The 26,298-nt window shown below is 44.5% G+C and overlaps 1 non-coding gene across 1 annotated transcript; it reads right to left on the bottom strand.

Moving 5' to 3' along the window:
- Window positions 1-6,671: 6,671 nt before the first annotated feature.
- Window positions 6,672-6,746, bottom strand: Trnas-cga (transfer RNA serine (anticodon CGA)). The gene has a single exon. It is a non-coding gene; the product is annotated as a tRNA-Ser (tRNA).
- Window positions 6,747-26,298: the final 19,552 nt, after the last annotated feature.

The following is a 26,298-nucleotide window of genomic DNA, read 5'->3' as shown; positions in this document are numbered from 1 at the left end:
AGTAGTTTCCGATGCACATCTGGAGGCATTCTGAAAGATGTGGCCTAACTGAGTGTTGATGAAACACAGAAATTGCGTCGGGATTGAATACAACAGTCACCATGCGCACTTTCCTCCATGGGAGTAATGTCTCAAACAGTCTACGCTTTGATCGTTCCCTGGAAAACCAGAAGTAGCTTCCGATGCACATCTGGAGGCATACTGTAATCTGTGGACTATCAGAGTGTTAATGGAACACAGAAATGGCATCGGGATTGAATACAACAGTCACCATGCGCACTTTGCACCACGGGAGGAATGTCTCAAACAGTTTACGCTTTGATCGTTCCCTGGGAGACCAGTAGTAGTTTCCGATGCACATCTGGTTGCATTCTGTAATCTGTGGGCTATCAGAGAGTTGATGAAACACAGAAATTGCATCGGGATTGAATACAACAGTCACCATGTGCTCTTTCATCCACGGGAGTAAGGTCTCACACAGTCTACGCTTTGATCGTTCCCTGGAAGACCAGTAGTAGTTTCCGATGCACGTCTGGTGGCATTCTTTAATCTGTGGACCTTCAAAGTGTTGATGAAACACAGATATTGCATCGGGATTGAATACAAGAGTCACCATGCGCACTTTCCTCTATATGAGTAATGTCCCTAACAGTCTACGCTTTGATCGTTTCCTGGAAGACCAGTAGTAGTTTCCGATGCACATCTGGATGCATTCTGTAATCTGTGGTCTATCAGAGTTTTGATGAATCACAGAAATTGCATCGGGTTTGAATACAGCAGTCACCATGCGCACTTGCCTCCATGTTAGTAATGTCTCAAACAGTCTACGCTTTGATCATTCCCTGGAAGACCAGTGGTAGTTTCCGATGCACATCTGGAGGCATTCTGTAATCTGTGGAGTATCAGAGTGTTCATGACACACAAAAATTGCATCGGGATTGAATACAATAGTCACCATGCGCACTTTCCTCCATGGGAGTAATGTCTCAAACTGTCTACGCTTGGATCGTTCCCTGGAAGACCAGTGGTAGTTTGCAATGCACATCTGGAGGCATTCTGTAATTTGTGGACTATCAGATTGTTGATGAAACACAGAAATTGCATCGGGATTGAATATAACAGTCACCATGCACACTTTCCTCCATGTTAGTATTATCGCAAACAGTCTACGCTTTCATCGTTCCCTGGAAGACCAGTGGTAGTTTGCAATGCACATCTGGAGGCATTCTGTAATTTGTGGACTAACAGAGTGTTGATGAAACACAGAAATTGCATCGGGATTGAATACAACAGTCAGCATGCGCACTTCCCTCCATGGGAGTAATGTCTCAAACAGCTACGCTTTGATCGTTCCTTGGAAGACCAGTAGTAGTTTCCGATGCACATCTGGAGGCATTCTGAAATCTGTGGTCTAACTGAGTGTTGATGAAACACAGAAATTGCATCGGGATTGAATACAACAGTCACCATGCGCAATTTCCTCCATGGGAGTAATGTCTCAAACAGTCTACGCTTTGATCGTTCCCTCGAAGACCAGAAGTAGCTTCCGATTCACATCTGGAGGCATTCTGTAATCTGTGGACTATCAGAGTGTTGATGGAACACAGAAATTGCATCGGGATTGAATACAACATTCACAATGCGCACTTTCCTCCATGGGAGTAATGTCGGAAACAGTCCACGCTTTGATCGTTCCCTGGAAGACCCGTAGTAGTTTCCGATGCACATCTGGTGGCATTCTGTAATCTGTGGACTATCAGAGTGTTGATGAAACACAGAAATTGCATTGGGATTGAATACAACAGTCACCATGCTCACTTTACACCACGGGAGTAATATCTCAATCAGCTTACGCTTTGATCGTTCCCTGGAACACCAGTAGTGGTTTCCGATGCATATCTGGTGGCATTCTGTAATCTGTGGAGTATCAGAGTGTTGACGAAACATAGATATTGCATCGGGATTGAATACAACAGTCACCATGCGCACTTTCCTCCACAGGAGTAATGTCTCAAACAGTCTACGATTTGATCGTTCCGTGGAAGACCAGTAGTAGTTTTCGATGCACATGTGGAGGCATTCTGTAATCTGTGGACTATCAGAGTGTTGATGAAACACAGATATTGCATCGGGATATAATACAACAGTCACCATGCGCAATTTCTTCCATGTTACTAATGTCTCAAACAGTCTACGCTTTGATCGTTCCCTGGAAGACCAGTGGTAGTTTCCAATGCACATCTGGAGGCATTCTGTAATCTGTGGACTATCAGAGTGTTGATGAAACACAGAAATTGCATCGGGATTGAATACAACAGTCACCATGCGCATTTTCCTCCATTTGAGTAATGTCTCTAACAGTCAACGCTTTGATCGTTCCCTGGAAGACCAGTAGTAGTTTCCGATGCACATCTGGAGGCATTTTGAAATATGTGGACTAATTGAGTGTTGATGAAACACAGAAATAGCATCGGGATTGAATACAACAGTCACCAGGCGCACTTTCCTCCATGGGAGTAATGTCTCTAACAGTCTACGCTTGGATCGTTCCCAGGAAGACCAGTAGTTGTTTCCGATGCACATCTTTAGGCATTCTGTAAGCTGTGGAGTATCAGAGTGTTGATGAAACACAGAAATTGCATCGGGATTGAATACAACAGTCACCATGCGCACTTTGCTCCACGGGAGTAATGTCTCAAACAGTTTACGCATTGATCGTTCCCTGGAAGACCAGTAGTAGTTTCCGATGCACATGTGGTTGCATTCTGTAATCTGTGGACTATCAGAGTGTTGATGAAACACAGAAATTGCATCGGGATTGAATACAACAATCACCATGTGCTCCTTCCTCTACGGGAGTAATGTCTCACACGTTCTACGCTTTGATCGTTCCCTATAAGACCAGTAGTAGTTTCCGATGCACGTCTGGTGGCATTCTGTAATCTGTGGACTAACAGTGTGTTGATGAAACACAGAAATTGCATCGGGATTGAATACAACAGCCAGCATGCGCACTTCCCTCCATGGGAGTAATGTCTTAAACAGTCTACGCTTTCATCGTTCCTTGGAAGACCAGTAGTAGTTTCCGATGCACATCTGGAGGCATTCTGAAGTCTGTGGTCTAACTGAGTGTTGATGAAACACAGAAATTGCATCGGGATTAAATACAACAGTCACCATGCGCACTTGCCTCCATGTTAGTAATGTCTCAAACAGTCTACGCTTTGAACATTCCCTGGAAGACCAGTGGTAGTTTCCGATGCACATCTGGAGGCATTCTGTAATCTGTGGACTATCAGAGTGTTGATGAAACACAGCAATTGCATCGGGATTGAATACAACAGTCTCCATGCGCACTTTCCTCCATGTTAATAATGTCTCAAATAGTCTACGCCTTGATCGTTCCCTGGAAGACCAGTAGTAGTTTCCGATGCACATCTGGATGCATTCAGTAATCTGAGGACCTTCAAAGTGTTGATGAAACACAGAAATTGCATCGGGATTGAATACAACAGCCACCATGCGCACTTGCCTCCATGTTAGTAATGTCTCAAACAGTCTACGCTTTGATCATTCCCTGGAAGACCAGTGGTAGTTTCCGATGCACATCTGGAGGCATTCTGTAATCTGTGGAGTATCAGAGTGTTCATGACACACAAAAATTGCATCGGGATTGAATACAATAGTCACCATGCGCACTTTCCTCCATGGGAGTAATGTCTCAAACTGTCTACGCTTGGATCGTTCCCTGGAAGACCAGTGGTAGTTTGCAATGCACATCTGGAGGCATTCTGTAATTTGTGGACTATCAGATTGTTGATGAAACACAGAAATTGCATCGGGATTGAATATAACAGTCACCATGCACACTTTCCTCCATGTTAGTATTATCGCAAACAGTCTACGCTTTCATCGTTCCCTGGAAGACCAGTGGTAGTTTGCAATGCACATCTGGAGGCATTCTGTAATTTGTGGACTAACAGAGTGTTGATGAAACACAGAAATTGCATCGGGATTGAATACAACAGTCAGCATGCGCACTTCCCTCCATGGGAGTAATGTCTCAAACAGCTACGCTTTGATCGTTCCTTGGAAGACCAGTAGTAGTTTCCGATGCACATCTGGAGGCATTCTGAAATCTGTGGTCTAACTGAGTGTTGATGAAACACAGAAATTGCATCGGGATTGAATACAACAGTCACCATGCGCAATTTCCTCCATGGGAGTAATGTCTCAAACAGTCTACGCTTTGATCGTTCCCTCGAAGACCAGAAGTAGCTTCCGATTCACATCTGGAGGCATTCTGTAATCTGTGGACTATCAGAGTGTTGATGGAACACAGAAATTGCATCGGGATTGAATACAACATTCACAATGCGCACTTTCCTCCATGGGAGTAATGTCGGAAACAGTCCACGCTTTGATCGTTCCCTGGACGACCAGTAGTAGTTTCCGATGCACATCTGGTGGCATTCTGTAATCTGTGGACTATCAGAGTGTTGATGAAACACAGAAATTGCATTGGGATTGAATACAACAGTCACCATGCTCACTTTACACCACGGGAGTAATATCTCAATCAGCTTACGCTTTGATCGTTCCCTGGAACACCAGTAGTGGTTTCCGATGCATATCTGGTGGCATTCTGTAATCTGTGGAGTATCAGAGTGTTGACGAAACATAGATATTGCATCGGGATTGAATACAACAGTCACCATGCGCACTTTCCTCCACAGGAGTAATGTCTCAAACAGTCTACGATTTGATCGTTCCGTGGAAGACCAGTAGTAGTTTTCGATGCACATGTGGAGGCATTCTGTAATCTGTGGACTATCAGAGTGTTGATGAAACACAGATATTGCATCGGGATATAATACAACAGTCACCATGCGCAATTTCTTCCATGTTACTAATGTCTCAAACAGTCTACGCTTTGATCGTTCCCTGGAAGACCAGTGGTAGTTTCCAATGCACATCTGGAGGCATTCTGTAATCTGTGGACTATCAGAGTGTTGATGAAACACAGAAATTGCATCGTAATTGAATACAACAGTCACCATGCGCATTTTCCTCCATTTGAGTAATGTCTCTAACAGTCAACGCTTTGATCGTTCCCTGGAAGACCAGTAGTAGTTTCCGATGCACATCTGGAGGCATTTTGAAATATGTGGACTAATTGAGTGTTGATGAAACACAGAAATTGCATCGGGATTGAATACAACAGTCACCATGCGCACTTTCCTCCATGGGAGTAATGTCTCTAACAGTCTACGCTTGGATCGCTCCCAGGAAGACCAGTAGTTGTTTCCGATGCACATCTTTAGGCATTCTGTAAGCTGTGGAGTATCAGAGTGTTGATGAAACACAGAAATTGCATCGGGATTGAATACAACAGTCACCATGCGCACTTTGCTCCACGGGAGTAATGTCTCAAACAGTTTACGAATTGATCGTTCCCTGGAAGACCAGTAGTAGTTTCCGATGCACGTGTGGTTGCATTCTGTAATCTGTGGACTATCAGAGTGTTGATGAAACACAGAAATTGCATCGGGATTGAATACAACAATCACCATGTGCTCCTTCCTCTACGGGAGTAATGTCTCACACGGTCTACGCTTTGATCGTTCCCTATAAGACCAGTAGTAGTTTCCGATGCACGTCTGGTGGCATTCTGTAATCTGTGGACTAACAGTGTGTTGATGAAACACAGAAATTGCATCGGGATTGAATACAACAGCCAGCATGCGCACTTCCCTCCATGGGAGTAATGTCTTAAACAGTCTACGCTTTCATCGTTCCTTGGAAGACCAGTAGTAGTTTCCGATGCACATCTGGAGGCATTCTGAAGTCTGTGGTCTAACTGAGTGTTGATGAAACACAGAAATTGCATCGGGATTAAATACAACAGTCACCATGCGCACTTGCCTCCATGTTAGTAATGTCTCAAACAGTCTACGCTTTGAACATTCCCTGGAAGACCAGTGGTAGTTTCCGATGCACATCTGGAGGCATTCTGTAATCTGTGGACTATCAGAGTGTTGATGAAACACAGCAATTGCATCGGGATTGAATACAACAGTCTCCATGCGCACTTACCTCCATGTTAATAATGTCTCAAACAGTCTACGCTTTGATCGTTCCCTGGAAGACCAGTGGTAGTTTCCAATTCACATCTGGAGGCATTCTGTAATCTGTGGAATATCAGAGTGTTGATGAAACACAGAAATTGCATCGGGATTGACTACAACAGTCACCATGCGCACTTTCCTCTATGGGAGTAATGTCTGAAACAGTCCACGTTTTGATCGTTCCCTGGAAGACCTGTAGTAGCTTCCGATGCAATTCTGGGGGCATTCTGTACTCCGTGGACTATCAGAGTGTTGATGAAACACAGAAATTGCATCGGGATTGAATACGACAGTCACCATGCGCACTCTCCTCCACGGGAGGTATGCCTCAAACTGTCTACGCTTGGATCGTTCCCTGGAAGACCAGTGGTAGTTTGCAATGCACATCTGGAGGCATTCTGTAATTTGTGGACTATCAGATTGTTGATGAAACACAGAAATTGCATCGGGATTGAATACAACAGTCACCATGCGCACTTTCCTCCATGTTAGTAATATCGCAAACAGTCTACGCTTTGAAACTTCCTGGCAGATTAAAACTGTGTGCCCGACCGAGACTCGAACTCGGGACCTTTGCCTTTCGCGGGCAAATGCTCTACCAACTGAGCTACCTGAGCACGACTCACGCCCTGTACTCACAGCTTTACTTCTGCCAGTATCCGTCTCCTACCTTCCAAACTTTACGCAGTCTACGCTTTCATCGTTCCCTGGAAGACCAGTGGTAGTTTGCAATGCACATCTGGAGGCATTCTGTAATTTGTGGACTATCAGAGTGTTGATGAAACACAGAAATTGCAGCGGGATTGAATACAACATTTACAATGCGCACTTTCCTCCATGGGAGTAATGTCGGAAACAGTCCACGCTTTGATCGTTCCCTGGAAGACCAGTAGTAGTTTCCGATGCACATCTGGTGGCATTCTGTAATCTGTGGACTATCAGAGTGTTGATGAAACACAGAAATTGCATTGGGATTGAATACAACAGTTACCATGCTCACTTTACACCACGGGAGTAATGTCTCAAACAGCTTACGCTTTGATCGTTCCCTGGAACACCAGTAGTGGTTTCCGATGCATATCTGGTGGCATTCTGTAATCTGTGGAGTAACAGAGTGTTGACGAAACACAGATATTGCATCGGGATTGAATACAACAGTCACCATGCGCACTTTCCTCCACAGGAGTAATGTCTCAAACAGTCTACGCTTTGATCGTTCCGTGGAAGACCAGTAGTAGTTTCCGATGCACATCTGGTGGCATTCTGTAATCTGTGGACTATCAGAGTGTTGATGAAACACAGATACTGCATCGGGATATAATACAACAGTCACCATGCGCACTTTCTTCCATGTTACTAATGTCTCAAACAGTCTACGCTTTGATTGTTCCCTGGAAGACCAGTGGTAGTTTCCAATGCACATCTGGAGGCATTCTGTAATCTGTGGACTATCAGAGTGTTGATGAAACACAGAAATTGCATCGGGATTGAATACAACAGTCACCATGCGCATTTTCCTCCATTTGAGTAATGTCTCTAACAGTCAACGTTTTGATCGTTCCCTGGAAGACCAGTAGTAGTTTCCGATGCATATCTTGAGGCATCCTGCAATCTGTGGACTATCAGAGTGTTGATGAAACTCAGAAATTGTATTGGGATTGAATACAAGTCACCATGCGCACTCTCCTCCATGGGAGTAATGTCTGAAACAGTCTACGCTTTGATCGTCCCCTGGAAGACCAGTAGTAGTTTCCGATGCACATCTGGAGGCATTTTGAAATATGTGGACTAATTGAGTGTTGATGAAACACAGAAATTGCATCGGGATTGAATACAACAGTCACCGTGCGCACTTTCCTCCATGGGAGTAATGTCTCTAACAGTCTACTCTTGGATCGTTCCCAGAAAGACCAGTAGTTGTTTCCGATGCACATCTTTAGGCATTCTGTAAGCTGTGGAGTATCAGAGTGTTGATCAAACACAGAAATTGCATCGGGATTGAATACAACAGTCACCATGCGCACTTTCCTCCGGGGGAGTAATGTCTGAAACAGTCCACGCTTTGATCGTTCCCTGGAAGACCAGTAGTAGTTTCCGATGCAATTCTGGTGGCATTCTGTAGTCCGTGGACTAGCAGAGTGTTCATGAAACACAGAAATTGCATCGGGATTGAATACGAGAGTCACCATGCGCACTCTCCTCCACGGGAGGTATGTCTAAAACTGTCTACGCTTTGATCGTTGCCTGGAAGACTAGTAGAAGTTACCGATGGACATCTAAGGGCATTCTGTATTCTGTGGACCTTCAAAGTGTTGATGAAACACAGATATTCCATCGGGATTGAATACAACAGTCACAATGCGCACTTTCCTCCATATGAGTAACGTCCCTAACACTCTACGCTTTGATCGTTCCCTGGAAGCCCAGTAGTAGTTTCCGATGCAGAACTGGAGGCATTCTGTAATCTGTGGGCTATCAGAGTGTTGATGAAACACAGAAATTGCATCGGGATTGAATACAACAGTCACCATGCGCACTTTCCTCCATGGGAGTAATGTCTCAAACAGTCTACGCTTTGAACGTTCCCTGGAAGGCCAGAAGTAGCTTCCGATGCACATCTGGAGGCATTCTGAAATCTGTGGTCTAACTGAGTGTTGATGAAACACAGAAATTGCATCGGGATTGAATACAACAGTCACCATGCGCACTTTCCTCCATGGGAGTAATGTCTCAAACAGTCTACGCTTGGATCGTTCCCAGGAAGACCAGTAGTTGCTTCCGATGCACATCTTTAGGCATTCTGTAAGCTGTGGAGTATCAGAGTGTTGATGAAACACAGAATTTGCATCGGGATTGAATACAACAGTCACCATGCGCACTTTGCTCCACGGGAGTAATGTCTCAAACAGTTTACGCATTGATCGTTCCCTCGAAGACCAGTAGTAGTTTCCGATGCACATCTGGTTGCATTCTGTAATCTGTGGACTATCAGAGTGTTGATGAAACACAGAAATTGCATCGGGATTGAATACAACAATCACCATGTGCTCCTTCCTCTACGGGAGTAATGTCTCACACGGTCTACGCTTTGATCGTTCCCTATAAGACCAGTAGTAGTTTCCGATGCACGTCTGGTGGCATTCTGTAATCTGTGGACTAACAGTGTGTTGATGAAACACAGAAATTGCATCGGGATTGAATACAACAGCCAGCATGCGCACTTCCCTCCATGGGAGTAATGTCTTAAACAGTCTACGCTTTCATCGTTCCTTGGAAGACCAGTAGTAGTTTCCGATGCACATCTGGAGGCATTCTGAAGTCTGTGGTCTAACTGAGTGTTGATGAAACACAGAAATTGCATCGGGATTGAATACAACAGTCACCATGCGCAATTTCCTCCATGGGAGTAATGTCTCAAACAGTCTACGCTTTGATCGTTCCCTCGAAGACCAGAAGTAGCTTCCGATGCACATCTGGAGGCATTCTGTAATCTGTGGACTATCAGAGTGTTGATGGAACACAGAAATTGCATCGGGATTTAATACAACAGTCACCATGCGCACTTTGCTCCACGGGAGTAATGTCTCAAACAGTTTACGCATTGATCGTTCCCTGGAAGACCAGTAGTAGTTTCCGATGCACATCTGGTTGCATTCTGTAATCTGGGGGCTACCAGAGTGTTGATGAAACACAGAAATTGCATCCGGATTGAATACAACAGTCACCATGTGCACTTTCTCCACGGAAGTAATGTCTCAAACAGTCTACGCTTTGATTGTTCCCTGGATAACCAGTAGTAGTTTCCGATGCACATCTGGAGGCATTCTGAAATCTGTGGACTAACTGATTGTTGATGAAACACAGATATAGATTTGGGATTGATTACAACAGTCACCATGCGCACATTCCTCCATGGGTGTAATGTCTCAAATAGTCAACGCTTTGATCGTTCCCTGGAAGACCAGTAGTAGTTTCCGATGCACATCTGGATGCATTCAGTATTCTGTGGACCTTCAAAGTTTTGATGAAACACAGAAATTGCATCGCGATTGAATACAACAGTCACCATGCGCACTTGCCTCCATGTTAGTAATGTCTCAAACAGTCTACGCTTTGATCATTCCCTGGAAGACCAGTGGTAGTTTCCGATGCACATCTGGAGGCATTCTGTAATCTGTGGACTATCAGAGTGTTGATGAAACACAGAAATTGCATCGGGATTGAATACAACAGTCACCATGCGCACTTTCCTCCATGTTAGTAATGTCTCAAACAGTCTACGCTTTGATCGTTCCCTGGAAGACCAGTGGTAGTTTCCAATTCACGTCTGGTGGCATTCTGTAATCTGTGGAATATCAGAGTGTTGATGAAACACAGAAATTGCATCGGGATTGACTACAACAGTCACCATGCGCACTTTCCTCTATGGGAGTAATGTCTGAAACAGTCCACGTTTTGATCGTTCCCTGGAAGACCTGTAGTAGCTTCCGATGCAATTCTGGTGGCATTCTGTACTCCGTGGACTATCAGAGTGTTGATGAAACACAGAAATTGCATCGGGATTGAATACGACAGTCACCATGCGCACTCTCCTCCACGGGAGGTATGTCTCAAACTGTCTACGCTTGGATCGTTCCCTGGAAGACCAGTGGTAGTTTGCAATGCACATCTGGAGGCATTCTGTAATTTGTGGACTATCAGATTGTTGTTGAAACACAGAAATTGCATCGGGATTGAATACAACAGTCACCATGCGCACTTTCCTCCATTTTAGTAATATCGCCAACAGTCTACGCTTTGAAACTTCCTGGCAGATTAAAACTGTGTGCCCGACCGAGACTCGAACTCGGGACCTTTGCCTTTCGCGGGCAAGTGCTCTACCAACTGAGCTACCGAAGCACTACTCACGCCCAGTACTCACAGCTTTACTTCTGCCAGTATCCGTCTCCTACCTTCCAAACTTTACGCAGTCTACGCTTTCATCGTTCCCTGGAAGACCAGTGGTAGTTTGCAATGCACATCTGGAGGCATTCTGTAATTTGTGGACTATCAGAGTGTTGATGAAACACAGAAATTGCAGCGGGATTGAATACAACATTCACAATGCGCACTTTCCTCCATGGGAGTAATGTCGGAAACAGTCCACGCTTTGATCGTTCCCTGGAAGACCAGTAGTAGTTTCCGATGCACATCTGGTGGCATTCTGTAATCTGTGGACTATCAGAGTGTTGATGAAACACAGAAATTGCATTGGGATTGAATACAACAGTTACCATGCTCACTTTACACCACGGGAGTAATGTCTCAAACAGCTTACGCTTTGATCGTTCCCTGGAACACCAGTAGTGGTTTCCGATGCATATCTGGTGGCATTCTGTAATCTGTGGAGTATCAGAGTGTTGACGAAACACAGATATTGCATCGGGATTGAATACAACAGTCACCATGCGCACTTTCCTCCACAGGAGTAATGTCTCAAACAGTCTACGCTTTGATCGTTCCGTGGAAGACCAGTAGTTGTTTCCGATGCACATCTGGTGGCATTCTGTAATCTGTGGACTATCAGAGTGTTGATGAAACACAGATATTGCATCGGGATATAATACAACAGTCACCATGCGCACTTTCTTCCATGTTACTAATATCTCAAACAGTCTACGCTTTGATTGTTCCCTGGAAGACCAGTGGTAGTTTCCAATGCACATCTGGAGGCATTCTGTAATCTGTGGACTATCAGAGTGTTGATGAAACACAGAAATTGCATCGGGATTGAATACAACAGTCACCATGCGCATTTTCCTCCATTTGAGTAATGTGTCTAACAGTCAACGTTTTGATCGTTCCCTGGAAGACCAGTAGTAGTTTCCGATGCATATCTTGAGGCATCCTGCAATCTGTGGACTATCAGAGTGTTGATGAAACTCAGAAATTGTATTGGGATTGAATACAAGTCACCATGCGCACTCTCCTCCATGGGAGTAATGTCTGAAACAGTCTACGCTTTGATCGTCCCCTGGAAGACCAGTAGTAGTTTCCGATGCACATCTGGAGGCATTTTGAAATATGTGGACTAATTGAGTGTTGATGAAACACAGAAATTGCATCGGGATTGAATACAACAGTCACCGTGCGCACTTTCCTCCATGGGAGTAATGTCTCTAACAGTCTACTCTTGGATCGTTCCCAGGAAGACCAGTAGTTGTTTCCGATGCACATCTTTAGGCATTCTGTAAGCTGTGGAGTATCAGAGTGTTGATCAAACACAGAAATTGCATCGGGATTGAATACAACAGTCACCATGAGCACTTTCCTCCGGGGGAGTAATGTCTGAAACAGTCCACGCTTTGATCGTTCCCTGGAAGACCAGTAGTAGTTTTCGATGCAATTCTGGTGGCATTCTGTAGTCCGTGGACTAGCAGAGTGTTCATGAAACACAGAAATTGCATCGGGATTGAATACGACAGTCACCATGCGCACTCTCCTCCACGGGAGGTATGTCTAAAACTGTCTACGCTTTGATCGTTGCCTGGAAGACTAGTAGAAGTTTCCGATGGACATCTAAGGGCATTCTGTAATCTGTGGACCTTCAAAGTGTTGATGAAACACAGATATTCCATCGGGATTGAATACAACAGTCACAATGCGCACTTTCCTCCATATGAGTAACGTCCCTAACACTCTACGCTTTGATCGTTCCCTAGAAGCCCAGTAGTAGTTTCCGATGCACAACTGGAGGCATTCTGTAATCTGTGGGCTATCAGAGTGTTGATGAAACACAGAAATTGCATCGGGATTGAATACAACAGTCACCATGCGCACTTTCCTCCATGGGAGTAATGTCTCAAACAGTCTACGCTTTGATCGTTCCCTGGAAGGCCAGAAGTAGCTTCCGATGCACATCTGGAGGCATTCTGAAATCTGTGGTCTAACTGAGTGTTGATGAAACACAGAAATTGCATCGGGATTGAATACAACAGTCACCATGCGCACTTTCCTCCATGGGAGTAATGTCTCAAACAGTCTACGCTTTGATCGTTCCCAGGAAGACCAGAAGTAGCTTCCGATGCACATCTGGAGGCATTATGTAATCTGTGGACTATCAGAGTGTTGATGAAACACAGAAATTGCATCGGGATTGAATACAACAGTCACCATGCGCATTTTCCTCCATTTGAGTAATGTCTCTAACAGTCAACGTTTTGATCGTTCCCTGGAAGACCAGTAGTAGTTTCCGATGCATATCTTGAGGCATCCTGCAATCTGTGGACTATCAGAGTGTTGATGAAACTCAGAAATTGTATTGGGATTGAATACAAGTCACCATGCGCACTCTCCTCCATGGGAGTAATGTCTCAAACAGTTTACGCTTTGATCGTTCCCTGGAAGACCAGTAGTAGTTTCCGATGCACATCTGGATGCATTCAGTAATCTGTGGACCTTCAAAGTGTTGATGAAACACAGAAATTGCAACGGGATTGAATACAACAGTCACCATGCTCACTTGCCTCCATGTTAGTAATGTCTCAAACAGTCTACGCACTGATCATTCCCTGGAAGACCAGTGGTAGTTTCCGATGCACATCTGGAGGCATTCTGTAATCTGTGGACTATCAGAGTGTTGATGAAACACAGAAATTGCATCGGGATTGAATACAACAGTCACCATGCGCACTTTCCTCTATGGGAGTAATGTCTGAAAGAGTCCACGCTTTGATCGTTCCCTGGAAGACCTGTAGTAGCTTCCGATGCAATTCTGGTGGCATTCTGTACTCCGTGGACTATCAGAGTGTTAATGAAACACAGAAACTGCATCGGGATTGAATACGACAGTCACCATGCGCACTCTCCTCCACGGGAGGTATGTCTCAAACTGTCTACGCTTTAATCGTTGCCTGGAAGACCAGTAGAAGTTTCCGATGCACATCTGGAGGCATTCTGTAATCTGTGGACTATCAGAGTGTTGATGAAACACAGAATTTGCATCGGGATTGAATACAACAGTCACGATGCGCAATTTCTTCCACAGGAGTAATGTCTCTAACAGTCTACTCTTGGATCGTTCCTAGGAAGACCAGTAGTAGTTTCCGATGCACATCTGGAGGCATTCTGTAATCTGTGGAGTATCAGAGTGTTCATGACACACAGAAATTGCATCGGGATTGAATACAACAATCACCATGCGCACCTTCCTCCATGGGAGTAATGTCACAAGGAATTTACGGTTTGATCGGTCCCTGGAAGGCCAGTAGTAGTTTCTTATGCACATCTGGAGGCATTCTGTAATCTGTGGACTATCAGAGTGTTGATGAAACACAGAAAATGCATCGGTATTGAATACAACAGCCACCATGCGCACTTTCCTCCATGTTAGTAATATCTCAAACAGTCTACGCTTGATCGTTCCCTGGAAGACCAGTGGTAGTTTGCAATGCACATCTGGAGGCATTCTGTATTTTTGTGGACTATCAGATTGTTGATGAAACACAGAAATTGCATCGGGATAGAATACAACAGTCACAATGCGCACGTTCCTCCATGAGAGTAATGTCGGAAACAGTCCACGCTTTGATCGTTCCCTGGAAGACCAGTAGTAGTTTCCGATGCACATCTGGTGGCATTCAGTAATCGGTGGACCATCAGAGTGTTGACGAAACACAGAAATTGCATTGGGATTGAATACAACAGTCATCATGCTCACTTTCCACCATGGGAGTAATGTCTCAAACAGCTTACGCTTTGATCGTTCCCTGGAACACCAGTAGTGGTTTCCGATGCATATATGGTGGCATTCTGTAATCTGTGGAGTATCAGAGTGTTGACGAAACACAGATATTGCATCGGGATTGAATACAACAGTCACCATGCGCACTTTCCTCCACAGGAGTAATGTCTCAAACAGTCTACGCTTTGATCGTTCCGTGGAAGACCAGTAGTAGTTTCCGATGCACATCTGGTGACATTCTGTAATCTGTGGACTATCAGAGTGTTGATGAAACACAGAAATTGCATCGGGATTGAATACAACAGTCACCATGCGCACTTTCCTCCATGTTAGTAATCTCGCAAACAGTCTACGCTTTCATCGCTCCCTGGAAGACCAGTGGTAGTCTGCAATGCACTTCTGGAGGCCTTCTGTAATTTGTGGACTATCAGAGTGTTGATGAAACACAGAAATTGCATCGGGATTGAATACAACATTCACATTGCGCACTTTCCTCCATGGGAGTAATGTCGGAAACAGTCCACGCTTTGATCGTTCCCTGGAAGACCAGTAGTAGCTTCCGATGCAATTCTGGTGGCATTCTGTACTCCGTGGACTATCAGAGTGTTAATGAAACACAGAAACTGCATCGGGATTGAATACGACAGTCACCATGCGCACTCTCCTCCACGGGAGGTGTGTCTCAAACTGTCTACGCTTTTATCGTTGCCTGGATGACCAGTAGAAGTTTCCGATGCACATCTGGTGGCATTCTGTAATCTGTGGACTATCAGAGTGTTGATGAAACACAGAAATTGCATCGGGATTGAATACAACAGTGACCATGCGCAATTTCTTCCACAGGAGTAATGTCTCTAAAAGTCTACGCTTGGATCGTTCCCAGGAAGACCAGTAGTAGTTTCCGATGCACATCTGGAGGCATTGTGTAATCTGTGGAGTATCAGAGTGTTCATGACACACAGAAATTGCATCGGGATTGAATACAACAATCACCATGCGCACCTTCCTCCATGGGAGTAATGTCACAAGGAGTTTACGGTTTGATCGGTCCCTGGAAGGCCAGTAGTAGTTTCTTATGCACATCTGGAGGCATTCTGTAATCTGTGGACTATCAGAGTGTTGATGAAACACAGAAAATGCATCGGTATTGAATATACAACAGCCACCATGCGCTCTTTCTTCCATGTTACTAATGTCTCAAACAGTCTACGCTTTGATCGTTCCCTGGAAGACCAGTGGTAGTTTCCAATGCACATCTGAAGGCATTCTGTAATCTGTGGACTATCAGAGTGTTGATGAAACACAGAAATTGCATCGGGATTGAATACAACAGTCCCCATGCGCATTTTCCTACATTTGAGTAATGTCTCTAACAGTCAACGCTTTGATCGTTCCCTGGAAGACCAGTAGTAGTTTCCGATGCATATCTTGAGGCATCCTGCAATCTGTGGACTATCAGAGTGTTGATGAAACACAGAAATTGTATTGGGATTGAACACAACAGTCACCATGCGCACTCTCCTCCATGGGAGTAATGTCTCAAACAGTCTACGCTTTGATCGTTCCCTTGAACACCAGTAGTAGTTTCCGATGCACATCCTGAGGCATTCTGAAATATGTGGTCTAATTCAGTGTTGATGAAACACAGAAATTGCATCGGGATTGAATACAACAGTCACCATGCGCACTTTCCTCCATGGGAGTAATGTCTCAAACAGTCTACGCTTGGATCGTTCCCAGGAAGACCAGTAGTTGTTTCCGATGCACATCTGGAGGCATTCTGTAAGCTCTGGAGTATCAGAGTGTTGATCAAACACAGAAATTGCATCGGGATTGAATACAACAGTCACCATGCACACTTTCTTCCATGGGAGTAATGTCTGAAACAGTCCACGCTTTGATCGTTCCCTGGAAGACCAGTAGTAGTTTCCGATGCAATTCTGGTAGCATTCTGTAGTCCGTGGACTATCAGAGTGTTCATGAAACACAGAAATTGCATCGGGATTGAATACAACAGTCACCATGTGTACTTTCTCCACGGAAGTAATGTCTCAAACAGTCTACGCTTTGATTGTTCCCTGGAAGACCAGAAGTAGCTTCCGATCCACATCTGGAGGCATTCTGTAATCTGTGGACTATCAGAGTGTTGATGGAACACAGAAATTGCATCCGGATTGAATACAACAATCACCATGTGCTCCTTCCTAAACGGGAGTAATGTCTCACACGGTCTACGCTTTGATCGTTCCCTGGAAGACCAGTAGTAGTTTCCGATGCACGTCTGGTGGCATTCTGTGATCTGTGGACTAACAGAGTGTTGATGAAACACAGAAATTGCATCGGGATTGAATACAACAGTCACCATGCGCACTTTCCTCCATGTTAGTAATGTCTCAAATAGTCTGCGCTTTGATCGTTCCCTGGAAGACCTGTGGTAGTTTCCAATTCACATCTGGATTCATTCTGTAATGTGTGGAATATCAGAGTGTTGATGAAACACAGATATTGCATCGGGATTGAATACAACAGTCACCATGCGCACTTTCCTCTATGGGAGTAATGTCTGAAACAGTCCACGCTTTGATCGTTCCCTGGAAGACCTGTAGTAGCTTCCGATGCAATTCTGGTGGCATTCTGTTCTCCGTGGACTATCAGAGTGTTGATGAAACACGGAAATTGCATCGGGATTGAATACGACAGTCACCATGCGCACTCTCCTCCACAGGAGGTATGTCTCAAACTGTCTACGCTTTAATCGTTGCCTGGAAGACCAGTAGAAGTTTCCGATGCACATCTGGTGGCATTCTGTAATCTGTGGACTATCAGAGTGTTGATGATACACAGAAATTGCATCGGGATTGAATACAACAGTCACCATGCGCAATTTCTTCCACAGGAGTAATGTCTCTAACAGTCTACGCTTGGATCGTTCCCAGGAAGACCAGTAGTAGTTTCCGATGCACATCTGGAGGCATTCTGTAATCTGTGGAGTATCAGAGTGTTCATGACACACAGAAATTGCATCGGGATTGAATACAACAATCACCATGCACACCTTCCTCCATGGCAGTAATGTCACAAGGAGTTTACGGTTTGATCGGTCCCTGGAAGACCAGTAGAAGTTTCCTATGCACATCTGGAGGCATTCTGTAAACTCTGGACTATCAGAGTGTTGATGAAACACAGAAATTGCATCGGTATTGAATACAAGAGCCACCATACGCACTTTCCTCCATGTTAGTAATATCTCAAACAGTCTACGCTTTGATCGTTCCCTGGAAGACCAGTGGTAGTTTGCAATGCACATCTGGAGGCATTCTGTAATTTGTGGACTATAAGATTGTTGATGAAACACAGAAATTGCATCGGGATAGAATACAGCAGTCACAATGCGCACGTTCCTCCATGAGAGTAATGTCGGAAACAGTCCACGCTTTGATCGTTCCCTGGAAGACCAGTAGTAGTTTCCGATGCACATCTGGTGGCATTCTGTAATCTGTGGACTATCAGAGTGCTGACGAAACACAGAAATTGCATTGGGATTGAATACAACAGTCACCATGCTCACTTTCCATTTCGGGAGTAATGTCTCAAACAGTCTACGCTTTGATCGTTCCCTGGAACACCAGTAGTGGTTTCCGATTCATATCTGGTGGCATTCTGTAATCTGTGGAGTATCAGAGTGCTGACGAAACACAGATATTGCATCGGGAATGAATACAACAGTCACCATGCGCACTTTCCTCCACAGGAGTAATGTCTCAAACAGTCTACGCTTTGATCGTTCCGTGGAAGACCAGTAGTAGTTTCCGATGCACATCTGGTGGCATTCTGTAATCTGTGGACTATCAGAGTGTTGATGAAACACAGAAATTGCATCGGTATTGAATACAACAGTCACCATGCGCACTTTCCTCCATGTTAGTAATATCGCAAACAGTCTACGCTTTCATCGTTCCCTGGAAGACCAGTGGTAGTTTGCAATGCACATCTGGAGGCATTCTGTAATTTGTGGACTATCAGAGTGTTGATGAAACACAGAAATCGCATCGGGATAGAATACAACAGTCACAATGCGCACGTTCCTCCATGAGAGTAATGTCGGAAACAGTCCACGCTTTGATCGTTCCCTGGATGACCAATAGTAGTTTCCGATGCACATCTGGTGGCATTCTGTAATCTGTGGACTATCAGAGTGTTGACGAAACACAGAAATTGCATTGGGATTGAATACAACAGTCACCATGCTCACTTTCGTCCACGGGAGTAATGTCTCAAACAGCTTACGCTTTGATCGTTCCCTGGAACACCAGTAGTGGTTTCCGATGCATATCTGGTGGCATTCTGTAATCTGTGGAGTATCAGAGTGTTGACGAAACACAGATATTGCATCGGGATTGAATACAACAGTCACCATGCGCACTTTCCTCCACAGGAGTAATGTCTCAAAAAGTCTACGCTTTGATCGTTCCGTGGAAGACCAGTAGTAGTTTCCGATGCACATCTGGTGGCATTCTGTAATCTGTGGACTATCAGAGTGTTGATGAAACACAGATATTGCATCGGGATAAAATACAACAGTCACCATGCGCACTTTCTTCCATGTTACTAATGTCTCAAACAGTCTACGCCATGATCGTTTCCTGGAAGACCAGTGGTAGTTTCCAATGCACATCTGGAGGCATTCTGTAATCTGTGGACTATCAGAGTGTTGATGAAACACAGATATTGCATCGGGATTGAATACAACAATCACCATGCGCATTTTCCTCCATTTGAGTAATGTCTCTAACAGTCAACGCATTGATCGTTCCCTGGAAGACCAGTAGTAGTTTCCGATGCATATCATGAGGCATCCTGCAATCTGTGGACTATCAGAGTGTTGATGAAACACAGAAATTGTATTGGGATTGAATACAACAGTCACCATGCGCACTCTCCTCCAAGGGAGTAATGTCTCAAACAGTCTACGCTTTGATCGTTCCCTGGAAGACCAGTAGTAGTTTCCGATGCACATCTGGAGGCATTCTGTAATCTGTGGACTATCAGAGTGTTGATGAAATACAGATATTGCATCGGGATTGAATACAACAGTCACCATGCGCACTTTCCTCCATGGGAGTAATTCTCAAACAGTCTACGCTTTGATCGTTCCCTGGAAGGCCAGTTGTAGTTTCCGATGCACATCTGGTGGCATTCTGTAATCTGTGGACTGTCAGAGTGTTGATGAAACACAGACATTGCATCGGGATTTAATACAACAGTCATCATGCGCACTTTCCTCCATGGGTGTAATGTCTCAAATAGTCTACGCTTTGATCGTTCCCAGGAAGACCAGTAGTAGTTTCCGATGCACATCTGGATGCATTCAGTAATCTGTGGACCTTCAAAGTGTTGATTAAACACAGAAATTGCATCGGGATTGAATACAACAGTCACCATGCGCACTTGCCTCCATGTTAGTAATGACTAAAACAGTCTACGCTTTGATCATTCCCTGGAAGACCAGTGGTAGTTTCCGATGCACATCTTTAGGCATTCTGTAATCTGTGGACTATCAGAGTGTTGATGAAACACAGAAATTGCATCGGGATTGAATACAACAGTCACCATGCGCACTTTCCTCCATGTTAGTAATGTCTCAAACAGTCTACGCTTTGATCGTTCCCTGGAAGACCAGTGGTAGTTTCCAATTCACATCTGGAGGCATTCTGTAATCTGTGGACTATCAGAGTGTTGATGAAACACAGAAATTGCATCGGGATTTAATACAACAGTCACCATGCGCACTTTCCTCTATGGGAGTAATGTCTGAAACAGTCCACGATTTGATCGTTCCCTGGAAGACCTGTAGTAGCTTCCGATGCAATTCTGGTGGCATTCTGCAGTCCTTGGACTATCAGAGTGTTGATGAAACACAGAAATTGCATCGGGATTGAATACGACAATCACCATGCGCACTCTCCTCCACGGGAGGCATGTCTCAAACTGTCTACGATTTAATCGTTGCCTGGAAGACCAGTAGAAGTTTCCGATGCACATCTGGTGGCATTCTGTAATCTGTGGACTATCAGAGTGTTGATGAAACACAGAAATTGCATCGGGATTGAATACAACAGTCACCATGCGCAATTTCTTCCACAGGAGTAATGTCTCTAACAGTCTACGCTTGGATCGTCCCCAGGAAGACCAGTAGTAGTTTCCGATGCACATCTGGAGGCATTCTGTAATCTGTGGAGTATCAGAGTGTTCATGCACACAGAAATTGCATCGGGATTGAATACAAAAGGCACCATGCGCACCTTCCTCAATGGGAGTAATGTCACAAAGAGTTTACGGTTTGATCGGTCCCTGGAAGACCAGTAGTAGTTTCCGATGCACATCTGGAGGCATTCTGTAATCTGTGGACTATCAGAGTGTTGATGAAACACAGAAATTGCATCGGTATTGAATACAACAGTCACCATGCGCACTTTGCTCCATTTTAGTAATATCTCAAACAGTCTACGCTTTGATCGTTCCCTGGAAGACAAGTGGTAGTTTGCAATTCACATCTGGAGGCATTATGTAATTTGTGGACTATCAGAGTGTTGATGAAACACAAAAATTGCATCGGGATTGAATACAACAGTCACCATGCGCACTTTCCTCCAAGGGAGTAATGTCTCCAACAGTCTACGCTTTGATCGTTCCCTGGAACACTAGTAGTAGTTTCCGATGCACATCTGTAAACATTCTGTAATCTGTGGACCCTCAAAGTGTTGATGAAACACAGATATTGCATCGGGATTTAATACAACAGTCACCATGCGCACTTTCTTCCATGTTACTACTGTCTCAAACAGTCTACGCTTTGATCGTTCCCTGGAAGACCAGTGGTAGTTTCCAATGCACATCTGGAGGCATTCTGTAATCTGTGGACTATCAGAGTGTTAATGAAACACAGAAATTGCATCGGGATTGAATACAACAGTCACCATGCGCACTTTCCTCCATGTTAGTAATGTCTCAAACAGTCTACGCTTTGATCGTTCCCTGGAAGACCAGTGGTAGTTTCCAATTCACATCTGGAGGCATTCTGAAATCTGTGGACTATCAGAGTGTAGATGAAACACAGAAATTGCATCGGGATTTAATACAACAGTCACCATGCGCACTTTCCTCTATGGGAGTAATGTCTGAAACAGTCCACGATTTGATCGTTCCCTGGAAGACCTGTAGTAGCTTCCGATGCAATTCTGGTGTCATTCTGCAGTCCGTGGACTATCAGAGTGTTGATGAAACACAGAAATTGCTTCGGGATTGAATACGACAGTCACCATGCGCACTCTCCTCCACGGGAGGTATGTCTCAAACAGTCTACGCTTTGATCGTTCCGTGGAAGACCAGGAGTAGTTTCCGATGCACATCTGGTGGCATTCTGTAATCTGTGGACTATCAGAGTGTTGATGAAACACAGATATTGCTTCGGGATAAAATACAACAGTCACCATGCGCACTTTCTTCCATGTTACTAATGTCTCAAACAGTCTACGCCATGATCGTTTCCTGGAAGACCAGTGGTAGTTTCCAATGCACATCTGCAGGCATTCTGTAATCTGCGGACAATCAGAGTGTTGATGAAACACAGATATTGCATCGGGATTGAATACAACAGTCACCATGCGCATTTTCCTCCATTTGAGTAATGTCTCTAACAGTCAACGCTTTGATCGTTCCCTGGAAGACCAGTAGTAGTTTCCGATGCATATCATGAGGCATCCTGCAATCTGTGGACTATCAGAGTGTTGATGAAACACAGAAATTGTATTGGGATTGAATACAACAGTCACCATGCGCACTCTCCTCCATGGGAGTAATGTCTCAAACAGTCTACGCTTTGATCGTTCCGTGGAAGGCCAGTAGTAGTTTCCGATGCACATCTGGTGGCATTCTGTAATCTGTGGACTATCAGAGTGTTGATGAAACACAGACATTGCATCGGGATTTAATACAACAGTCATCATGCGCACTTTCCTCCATGGGTGTAATGTCTCAAATAGTCTACGCTTTGATCGTTCCCTGGAAGACCAGTAGTAGTTTCCGATGCACATCTGGATGCATTCAGTAATCTGTGGACCTTCAAAGTGTTGATGAAACACAGAAATTGCATCGGGATTGAATACAACAGTTACCATGCGCACTTGCCTCCATGTTAGTAATGACTAAAACAGTCTACGCTTTGATCATTCCCTGGAAGACCAGTGGTAGTTTCCGATGCACATCTGGAGGAATTCTGTAATCTGTGGACTATCAGAGTGTTGATGAAACACAGAAATTGCATCGGGATTGAATACAACAGTCACCATGCGCACTTTCCTCCATGTTAGTAATGTCTCAAACAGTCTACGCTTTGATCGTTCCCTGGAAGACCAGTGGTAGTTTCCAATTCACATCTGGAGGCATTCTGTAATCTGTGGACTATCAGAGTGTTGATGAAACACAGAAATTGCATCGGGATTTAATACAACAGTCACCATGCGCACTTCCCTCTATGGGAGTAATGTCTGAAACAGTCCACGATTTGATCGTTCCCTGGAAGACCTGTAGTAGCTTCCGATGCAATTCTGGTGGCATTCTGCAGTCCGTGGACTATCAGAGTGTTGATGAAACACAGAAATTGCATCGGGATTGAATACGACAGTCACCATGCGCACTCTCCTCCACGGGAGGTATGTCTCAAACTGTCTACGCTTTAATCGTTGCCTGGAAGACCAGTAGAAGTTTCCGATGCACATCTGGTGGCATTCTGTAATCTGTGGACTATCAGAGTGTTGATGAAACACAGAAATTGCATCGGGATTGAATACAACTGACACCATGCGCAATTTCTTCCACAGGAGTAATGTCTCTAACAGTCTACTCTTGGATCGTCCCCAGGAAGACCAGTAGTAGTTTCCGATGCACATCTGGAGGCATTCTGTAATCTGTGGTGTATCAGAGTGTTCATGCACACAGAAATTGCATCGGGATTGAATACAACAGGCACCATGCGCACCTTCCTCAATGGGAGTAATGTCACAAAGAGTTTACGGTTTGATCGGTCCCTGGAAGACCAGTAGTAGTTTCCGATGCACATCTGGAGGCATTCTGTAATCTGTGGACTATCAGAGTGTTGATGAAACACAGAAATTGCATCGGTATTGAATACAACAGCCACCATGCGCACTTTGCTCCATGTTAGTAATATCTCAAACAGTCTACGCTTTGATCGTTCCCTGGAAGACCAGTGGTAGTTTGCAATTCACATCTGGAGGCATTATATAATTTGTGGACTATCAGAGTGTTGATGAAACACAGAAATTGCATCGGGATTGAATACAACAGACACAATGCGCACGTTCCTCCATGGGAGTAATGTCGGAAACAGTCCACGCTTTGATAGTTCCCTGGAAGACCAGTAGTAGTTTCCGATGCACATCTGGTGGCATTCTGTAATCTGTGGACTATCAGAGTGTTGATGAAACACAGAAATTGCATTTTGATTGAATACAACAGTCACCATGCTCACTTTCCACCACGGGAGTAATGTCTCAAACAGCTTACGCTTTGATCGTTCCCTGGAACACCAGTAGTGGTTTCCGATGCATATCTGGTGGCATTCTGTAATCTGTGGAGTATCAGAGTGTTGACGAAACACAGATATTGCATCGGGATTGAATACAACAGTCACCATGCGCACTTTCCTCCACAGGAGTAATGTCTCAAACAGTCTACGTTTTGATCGTTCCGTGGAAGACCAGTAGTAGTTTCCGATGCACATCTGGTGGCATTCTGTAATCTGTGGACTATCAGAGTGTTGATGAAACACAAAAATTGCATCGGGATTGAATACAACAGTCACCATGCGCACTTTCCTCCATGGGAGTAATGTCTCCAACAGTCTACGCTTTGATCGTTCCCTGGAAGACTAGTAGTAGTTTCCGATGCACATCTGTAGACATTGTGTAATCTGTGGACCCTCAAAGTGTTGATGAAACACAGATATTGCATCGGGATTTAATACAACAGTCACCATGCGCACTTTCTTCCATGTTACTACTGTCTCAAACAGTCTACGCTTTGATCGTTCCCTGGAAGATCAGTGGTAGTTTCCAATGCACATCTGGAGGCATTCTGTAATCTGTGGACTATCAGAGTGTTAATGAAACACAGAAATTGCATCGGGATTGAATACAACAGTCACCATGCGCACTTTCCTCCATGTTAGTAATGTCTCAAATAGTCTGCGCTTTGATCGTTCCCTGGAAGACCTGTGGATGTTTCCAATTCACATCTGGAGGCATTCTGTAATCTGTGGAATATCAGAGTGTTCATGACACACAGATATTGCATCGGGATTGAACACAACTGTCACCATGCGCACTTTCCTCTATGGGAGTAATGTCTCAAACAGTCTACGCTTTGATCGTTCCGTGGAAGACCAGTAGTAGTTTCCGATGCACATCTGGTGGCATTCTGTAATCTGTGGACTATCAGAGTGTTGACGAAACACAGAAATTGCATTGGGATTGAATACAACAGTCACCATGCTCACTTTCGTCCACGTTAGTAATGTCTCAAACAGCTTACGCTTTGATCGTTCCCTGGAACACCAGTAGTGGTTTCCGATGCATATCTGGTGGCATTCTGTAATCTGTGGAGTATCAGAGTGTTGACGAAACACAGATATTGCATCGGGATTGAATACAACAGTCACCATGCGCACTTTCCTCCACAGGAGTAATGTCTCAAACAGTCTACGCTTTGATCGTTCCGTGGAAGACCAGTAGTAGTTTCCGATGCACATCTGGTGGCATTCTGTAATCTGTGGACTATCAGAGTGTTGATGAAACACATAAATTGCATCGGTATCGAATACAACAGTCACCATGCGCACTTTCCTCCATGTTAGTAATATCGCAAACAGTCTACGCTTTCATCGTTCCCTGGAAGACCAGTGGTAGTTTGCAATGCACATCTGGAGGCATTCTGTAATTTGTGGACTATCAGAGTGTTGATGAAACACAGAAATTGCATCGGGATTGAATACAACATTCACAATGCGCACTTTCCTCCATGGGAGTAATGTCGGAAACAGTGCACGCTTTGATCGTTCCCTGGAAGACCAGTAGTAGTTTCCGATTCACATCTGGTGGCATTCTGTAATCTGTGGACTATCAGAGTGTTGATGAAACACAGAAATTGCATTGGGATTGAATACAACAGTCACCATGCTCACTTTACACCACGGGAGTAATGTCTCAAACAGCTTACGCTTTGATCGTTCCCTGGAACACCAGTAGTGGTTTCCGATGCATATCTGGTGGCATTCTGTAATCTGTGGAGTATCAGAGTGTTGACGAAACACAGATATTGCATCGGGATTTAATACAACAATCACCATGCGCACTTTCCTCCACAGGAGTA

Source organism: Schistocerca gregaria, chromosome 10 (genome assembly GCF_023897955.1).
Source record: "Schistocerca gregaria isolate iqSchGreg1 chromosome 10, iqSchGreg1.2, whole genome shotgun sequence".
NCBI lineage: Eukaryota > Metazoa > Arthropoda > Insecta > Orthoptera > Acrididae > Schistocerca > Schistocerca gregaria.
The sequence above is the reverse complement of the archived record's forward strand: the minus strand, read 5'-3'. Positions and strand labels throughout refer to the sequence as shown.